Source organism: Rhineura floridana, chromosome 4, assembly GCF_030035675.1.
Source record: "Rhineura floridana isolate rRhiFlo1 chromosome 4, rRhiFlo1.hap2, whole genome shotgun sequence".
Taxonomy (NCBI): Eukaryota; Metazoa; Chordata; class Lepidosauria; order Squamata; family Rhineuridae; genus Rhineura; species Rhineura floridana.
The window spans coordinates 67,273,229-67,281,314 of record NC_084483.1 but is presented as its reverse complement, the minus strand read 5'-3'; the positions used below and the strand labels follow the sequence as shown (position 1 = coordinate 67,281,314).

The 8,086-nt window shown below is 38.4% G+C and overlaps 1 long non-coding RNA gene across 1 annotated transcript; it reads left to right on the top strand.

Moving 5' to 3' along the window:
- Positions 1-2,399: 2,399 nt before the first annotated feature.
- On the top strand, positions 2,400-7,689 carry LOC133384345 (uncharacterized). The gene is made up of 3 exons (XR_009762522.1): positions 2,400-2,459; positions 4,519-4,635; positions 7,639-7,689. It is a non-coding gene; the product is annotated as an uncharacterized LOC133384345 (long non-coding RNA).
- Positions 7,690-8,086: the final 397 nt, after the last annotated feature.

The following is an 8,086-nucleotide window of genomic DNA, read 5'->3' as shown; positions in this document are numbered from 1 at the left end:
TGATTTATGTACTTTGTTTAGCCATTATGCACAATCCACAACAGGCTTTGGGGAATGTGATATATCACCTGAATTTCACACATTCTCTGGCCATTATGAATAATCTCCTTGGGGAATGTACATATCTTAACTGCATTTTGTACATTGCCCAGGCAATATGCACATTCTCCAGTCAATAGTCTCCAAGAAACATGCCCTTTTCTCTATCTCTTGTTCAGAAGTGTGCATTCTGTGCACCCTTGGTTGCTTCAGGCCCACTGTCTAATCTTGAAAGTTCCACAACAAATACCCTCTCACTGATCAGGTGATATATGCACATTCCCCAAGGCCTGTTGGAGATTATGAGCACTGACCGGGAAATGTGCACTGTTCCATCCTCATGGAAGGTTCATGTACACATTCTCCATGAGGCTTGATGAATGGGCGCAATGGCCAGTTATGATGCACATTAACCACTCAAGTTACTTTCCCTTAACATATACATTTCTAAATGTAGTTTATCCTAAAAATATCATTTTATCACATTTTGTTATTGTTTTGTGAGAACTATATTACAAAATTCAGAGAAGTGTGAAATCCAAAGAATAAGTTTTGATCTGTGTTTTGACCAGTGGCATGAATTAGGCTGGTTCATTTTAAAATGTAAATCAAATAAAATTCTTCTCCTTCCCTACTACAAGGTTGTGTTTCTTTGCTGCCACAGTTCTTGAAAAAGAAATGAATTCAAGAGATCTTCTCAAAGGCAGTTTTCACCATTCCAACCCACTCTGAGGTTTCGTTCAGAGGATTCTGTATTCACTAAAACAATTTTTATGAAGATTTTTTTTAAAAATCATACATTGCTGAAACAATGAGAGAAATGAATTTAAGACTGGGAAAATGAGGGACTAGGAGAGCCAAAATTAACAGATCCTTGATACTTATTACTGGATGTGGAAGAATCTCACAAGTAACAGGTGCTTCAAACATGGCAAAATGTATTAACATAAAGTGCTTTCAAGCAGTAAATAGTCTGCAAATTGCATTTCGATTGTCTTGCATAATAATGACATGAATGTTTATTTTACTTTGTTGTGAATACATGGTGTGCACACGTTGGAAAGTCATGATGGGCAGCAAAGTACAATCATGGGTGATCATCACACATAACAATCAAGGTGTGGCTTTCCCACATTCTTCTGACATAGAAGCACTTTCAATGTCGGGACTTTGCCAAGTTTAAAGAGGAGCCAAAGTTCAGTGGTATACCGCATGCCTTCCATGCAGAAGCCCTAAGTTTAAAACCTGGCATCTCCAGGTAAAAGGATCCTAGGAAGCAGAAACCATCTAGTAAGAAAGCTAGAGTGAGACTTGCTCAGAGTTTCTAGAACTCAGCTTTTTGTGTTAAGTGAATTGGCAGTTGAATCTGTGTCGTTCCCATGGAACTTTGAGCCATGAACATAGTTAAAAGTGCTCTCCCTCAGTCTCAAGTCTCCAAGAACTAAGACTCAAAGCCACTGGGCAAGAGAATGGGTGGACTCTAAAACAGCACTTCAGTGTGCCATTAGCCAAATACCTACGTTTTACATTCTAAAACAGGGCTGGAAAACTTCTGCCCCAAAGGCCAAAAGCTGCCCTCCAGGCCCATCTAGCTTTCAGGACTTTCCCTACGCCACACCTCTTCTCTCCTGGCCATACCCATTACCAACCCCATTCTATGCTTTCTTTGAGTGAGAACTGTGATAAGGCCTTGCTTGACTGGATGAAGGACAGAGCTGGGGGGGGCAGGGAATGTGGCACAGTAGAAACCTCTGGCTTTTGCATGGCTGGAAAAGCCTACTGTATAAAAGTAAGAATCACTTTTTTTTTTTGCTCCATCACTTTTGGCTCTGACTCTATCTACACCTGGCATGTGGCGTCCAGATTAAAAAAGTTTCCGCATTCCTAAACTAGAGACAGGGAGTGATTAAAGGGAAGGGGATGTCACATTTTAAAAACTTTGCTTGACTGCTCAGAAGGCTTAAGTGGTGCTGAAGCACACTCTCTCATGCCTGCGGTATCCCAACTCTGCTTGCAAGAGAATGATGCTACTGGTGCAGCTGTAGTTAGTCTTAGGGACAGTTATGTGGTCAAAACTGGCACTATGTGGTGCAGACTGAGTACACTGCTTTACATAACTGCATGCAGGATATAATGTGTACACTGGCCCATCTGCTAAGACAACTGCAGCAATTTCTACTTAAAGAAATCGCAGCTGGGTCAAAGTGGATGCAGATCAGCTGGGTCACTCATTTTGTTCTCACACAGTTGCATTGCTGTAAGCTGTTTTGATGCCTCACATGGAGGCCGTTTTGACCATGTGAGCTAACCCTTTTTGTTGAAAGGAAGCCCTCTGGCCATTTAATAAAGTTTCCTTTCCTGAGACAAGAAACCTTAAACCTAAGGCATCCTTGAGGGAAGAGATCCCATAGTCTTCATAGGTATCTTGTTTCGTTCAGAACTTACTCTTAATTATAGAAAGTTTCTCCTAACAATGTAATAGACCGTTAGAACCATATAGTGTTGACACAAGTTATCCAAGTCAACCTTTCCTGCAATATAAATTATTTTATGAATTTTATATTATTTATTTATTTCATTTTGAATTGCTTCGTATGAACATAATTATTAGCAATTCTACTGTAACATCATCATTTTCTTGATAACTCAGATGCATTCATAATTCAAATCCATCTTTTCTTCTGCCAGTTTAGATTCTCTCTTATGTTATCCCTCAGCACAGCATCAAACAAAGCTGTGGAATAGACTAGCAGCATGCAATGATATCAGGGATTGAGCCATTAATTCAAGAAAACTGTAACAGAAGATGAAGTTTGCTGAAATATTGGGTTTGCTGAAAAATGAAACTGCTATTATTTCCATCTGCATTTATAATCTTAGTTCTTTTTATAAAAGGCCTTATCCTAATTTTGTTGTTGTTTAAAATAGGAAAACAGTTTGCTGTAAATTGATTGTGATTAGCATTGGGCAAAGACCTCAGCACCAACATCTGAGAAAACAGGACATCTGTTTCCTGCTTTCACAGAAAACACAGGGATGCCCAGCAAAAGCATGCCTTAGGCTGCCACCCCCTGGTGACTCCAGTGAAAGGGCTAGGAGTACTTGTTTTTCTTCCAGTGTGTATAACTGGGAATCTCTGTTGCAACATGCTCTTTGTATGTTGACTCTTCTGTAGGGATGGCGGAGGCATTAGATTTCATTCTTGTTTAAAGATTAACCTACCTAATTTGTAGTTTCTGGAACAATAAGCAGACTGAAATTTGCACTTCTCTGAATTTTGTAATGCATTTCTCCAGTCAAGTAATGTGTACAAATAATGCATATACGAGGGTAAAGTGTTCATAAAAACACATACATTTGTGAAGATAACATACAAAAATGCATTATTTAAGGGGAAATTATTTTGCCAAAATGTGCATATTAGGCAAAATTGCATGCAAACATGTACATTAGGAGAAATTCACACTGAGATGACTTTTCATAAGTTTAAGAGTGGAAAAATGAGAAACTAAGAGAAACCAAAATTGACAGATCTGCCCATCCCTACCCTTCTTGCACTTTTATGGGTGTTTGAAAGTATATCTAGTTGCTTCTCTGCTGGAAAAAGTTTCTAAACGCTTCTGTTCATTATAAAACTGGATTTTTCATAAATGAACGCAAGTTTGTCGTTTATAATGTGGCTCAGCTTGCACGATCTGTGTCAACCTATTGCATGAGTGTTATTACACATAATTTAAGTGCTATTATGTGTGGCATGGTGATCACCCACAAATTTAGATACCGTTTGCACATGCTTCCCAGGCTGTACCTATGGCTTTGTCAACTAAGCCTTAAATATGTCTAACTGCATTTGTTCATGAAACTCCTCATTACTCTCACCTCTCCCTATCTATAGTTATTTCCCCTCTCTATCCTTCCCTGTAGAATTTTTTCATTTTTTAAAATTTGGATTATAAACTCCTAGAGGAAAGGACCAATTTTTAGTGTGTGTTATTCACCACAGCTTTGTCCACAGTAATAGGGCTATATAAATACATATTTTATTATTATTTAGAACTTAGTAGTAATACTAAATATTTAGTATTTCGTATGTTTTGTAATTGATAGTGGCTAAATTTGATGTACTGCTAGTAAAGTAGAAATGCATTGTTATGAACTTTTATCTAAAAAAAACAATGAAACCAGCTGAGATACTTTTCTAAGAGACTGGATGTTATAATCATCCCTTCAAGAAAGTTTCAGGATTTATTTATTTTTTTAACATACACCAGCTTTTTTAGTGCAAAAAAACCTGTGCTTTTCCATTCCTGTTTTGATAACCTGCATAGAGCAAATTGGTGTAGGAAACTTTCAGAGAAAGAAGATGGGTAGGAACATAATCTGGTATTTTTTAAGTTCCTTTAAGTCTTACTAGGCAAGCATGCTTACCATTCCAAATGAAGAGAGTTTAATGTGGATTATATCATAATTTTTCTGTAGAGGGGCTGGAAGTGGAAAGGTCACTGATCTCCAATCTAAAGAAGAATTATTTGTACATATCCCCAGAGATAAATATATGCAGCTCATATATCACAGTGCATCACAAGCAAAGAGCAGGTATGTATAATGTAGGTGTTATGGACTACAAATCCCATAATCCCTGATCATTGGCCATGCATGCTGTAGCTGTTGGGAGCTGTAGTCCAAAATATGTGGAGGGCACTACATTGGCTAACCTTGGTATAAGGCAACATGTTTGAGGGGGACTATAGAGCAGAGAGGTTGAGATGACTATAGGAAGTAAACCAAGCAATTTATCCCATACTCAAAAAACACTGGTTTGTCATTAAATAGCTAAGGCTGCAACCCTAAACCCACTTACCTGGTAGTAAACCCCACTGAATTCAGCCATACTTACTTCTAAGTAGATATGGTTAGATTGCACTGTTAACTCCTAATAAATCATTGTTAATAAAATAATTTAATCTTTCTTTCTTTCTTTCTTTCTTTCTTTCTTTCTTTCTTAGATTTATATCCCACCCTTCCTCCCAGTTAGGGTTGCCAGGCTCAGGGCCTCAGACTTATCCTGTATCTTTAGGAGAAGAGAAAGTCAGCCAAGTGCAGGTGTTCCTGCAACCCTGTAATGGGAAAAACCACAAGCTGGAATTCTCCCTTCCCCCTGCACAACTTTTAAAGATACAGAAGACCTCTTGGTTGCCAGGCCTGGCCTCCTGAGTCATATTTGACTTGCCTCCTCTTTTCATTGATGTCCATGCATTGCCCCAGTTTTTGAAAACTATGACCTGGGCCTGTCATGGCTGTAAGGAGTATAGGCTACAAGTATGGAACAGAAATTTAACTCAGTACACATTTAAAGGAAAAACAACTTAATTCACACTTTCTAAAACAATATGAGAACCAAAACACAGCCATGCACCAACATTTGCATTCTCTAGATTTTGCAATGTAGTTTTCCAACCTGGAGATTTATGCAAAAAATGCATATACTAGGGTAAAGTGTACATGAAAATGCACACATTCATGAAAATAATATACAAAAATGCAGTATTTTAGGGGAGATAGCTTTGCAAAAATGTGCATATTAATCAAAATTGCATACCAACATCCAGAGCTTGGAAAAGTTACTTTTTTGAACTACAACTCCTATCAGCCCAATCCAGTGGCCATGCTGGCTGGGGCTGATGGGAGTTGTAGTTTTAAAAAGTAACTTTTCCAAGCTCTGCCAACATCTGTATGTTGGTATGCAATTTTGTATACGCCAACAAGAGAAATTTGCACTAAAATGCTGCTAAATTTTCATGAGAACTTTAAGAAAATTGCAAACTGATGAAGAAATGTGGAAAACTGAACTTAAATTGGGAAAATGAGAAAGTGAAATTGACAGGTACACCCATCCCTAGCTACAAGTCTCCCTGATGAAGGAAAGTGTATCTTCAGTATCTCTGATTATATAAGCTCCAGATGCTTTCTTTCCTCAATATAAGCAGTAACTTCATTTCAACTTGAACTTGGCCTGGAGTTTTAACATTACGATGTCAAGGAGTGACCTGACACCAGTCTCATTTATAGTGGCACAATAATGGATATCTCCATAGAACTCAGTGAAACCTAGTGTAAGGGAGATTAGAATCAAACACTACACATCTTGATATCCCCTGGTTTATAACCACACAACCACACACATCTTTGGGGATTTGACAAGGTCAACAAGATCAATGTTTCTGTCTCTGAAAAATATTTTGGATATTAAACTTGTCTATTTCACATTATGTTAGCATTTAGGGGTGAGGGGACTTTCTTTGTTTATGCACTCCTATAATGAGAGATTGTTATGAAGCACATTTAAATTTTTTAGAGAAAGTTAAAAGTTTACTGAGTGTTGTTTGTCAAATGTTCCAATACCTCCTATTGCTCTTCATGATCATGTGTGTATCTTATTACGCAAATGCTGACATTTCAAGACCTCATTTCCAATATTATTGTGTCATTAAAAAGTTCAAGAATTTCTTTAACAGTACATGGCAGTTTCTGAGTGAGCCATGGCAGTGACTCAAGTTGATTCATGTCAACATAATCATTGCTTGATGCCTCAAGCCAATGACTTATCACATGATGAAATGTCTCAGTTGACATCAGGTCAGCTGAAAGTTCTGCCTCTGGAGAAGGCTGATTCACACATGCAAGCCTTCACTTGATACTATTGAATATGCAACTGTTGTGCTGCACTATGTCACACTACTATGCCAGTGTGGTGTAGTGGTTAGAATTCAAAAACCCCACTCAGCCATGAAGCTTTGGAGCAGTCACTGTCTCTCAACTTAAATGACCTCACAGGGTTGTTGTGAGAATAGAATGGGTTGTATATGCTGCCCGAAGCTCTTTTAAACAGGGATGGGAAGCTGTGCCCTCCAGATATTGTTGGGCTGCAACTATTGCCATCCCTGACTATTGGTCATGCTGGAGAAATGTGTGAACCAACCTACCAGTTTTGATTACATTGGAAGTTCTGGTTTTCCTTTCCTTTTTTTAAAATCTAAATTAAAAAGTTGAAAATTTGGGACAGGCATGTTATATCAAAAGTGATGTCTTATACACAAAGTAAGGGCCCTTTGCATTCTGATCTTTATTTCTCCACTCTCTGTACACCAGAATGCAGCCATCAACATCACAAAACATTCAGAGATGACCTCCGTCACTTGTAGTTAAAAGTCACTCTTTCCAAACAGGCAAAACATGAGCAATGTAGGAGACAAAATGCCCAAGTGAAAAACTGGGCTTATACTGTTGGCATTTTTTTGTTTATGTAAGCAAACCTAAAAGAAACAAAAGACAATAATGGCACAAAAGGTTTGCAGCAACAGGAAAAGTAAACATTTTTTTTCCAGACTACATTCTTACTGTTGAATTAAGACAATAAAAATATGGATTACCTCATTTATTTATCTCTTTGTTTTAAATATTTCAAGTTGTGGGACAGACTACAAGATTCACATCTTTCCTGCAGGTTTCCAAAAACTAACAGTGAGAAAAACAACGAATCACAACTTGTAGAAGTCATCCTTGCATGTATAAACAACCATGTCATATAATCTCTTTTAGGCTGCAAGTGCCAAGGCTGGACCTACAATTAGACAGAATGCAGCAAGCGCTTCAGGAGGCAGATGCTAGGAGGCAGCAATGGCAACTTCCTGCTGAGCCTCCCTCCAGCCATTCTCCTCTGGCGAAGCACAGAATTGTGTATGCCACATGGTCTGTCCCGGAGCTCCTAACATGACCTGCCTCCTCGGGTACAGAAGAAAACGCTTTCCTGTCGCTAGTGTTGAAGTAAGATTCAGCTGCCACTAGGCTGGCTTCTGTATGTGGCACAGGAGGAGAGCACCATCTTGTCCTTCACCTCAGGCAGAAAAATATCTTAGGCAGCCCTGAAAACTATACATTTTGTGTAAAAAATGTTAAAAGTCTTTAAGAATAAAACCACACTCAGGTCACACATACACCATACATTTAAAGCACACAGCTTCTCCTGACAATTCCTGGAACTGTAGTT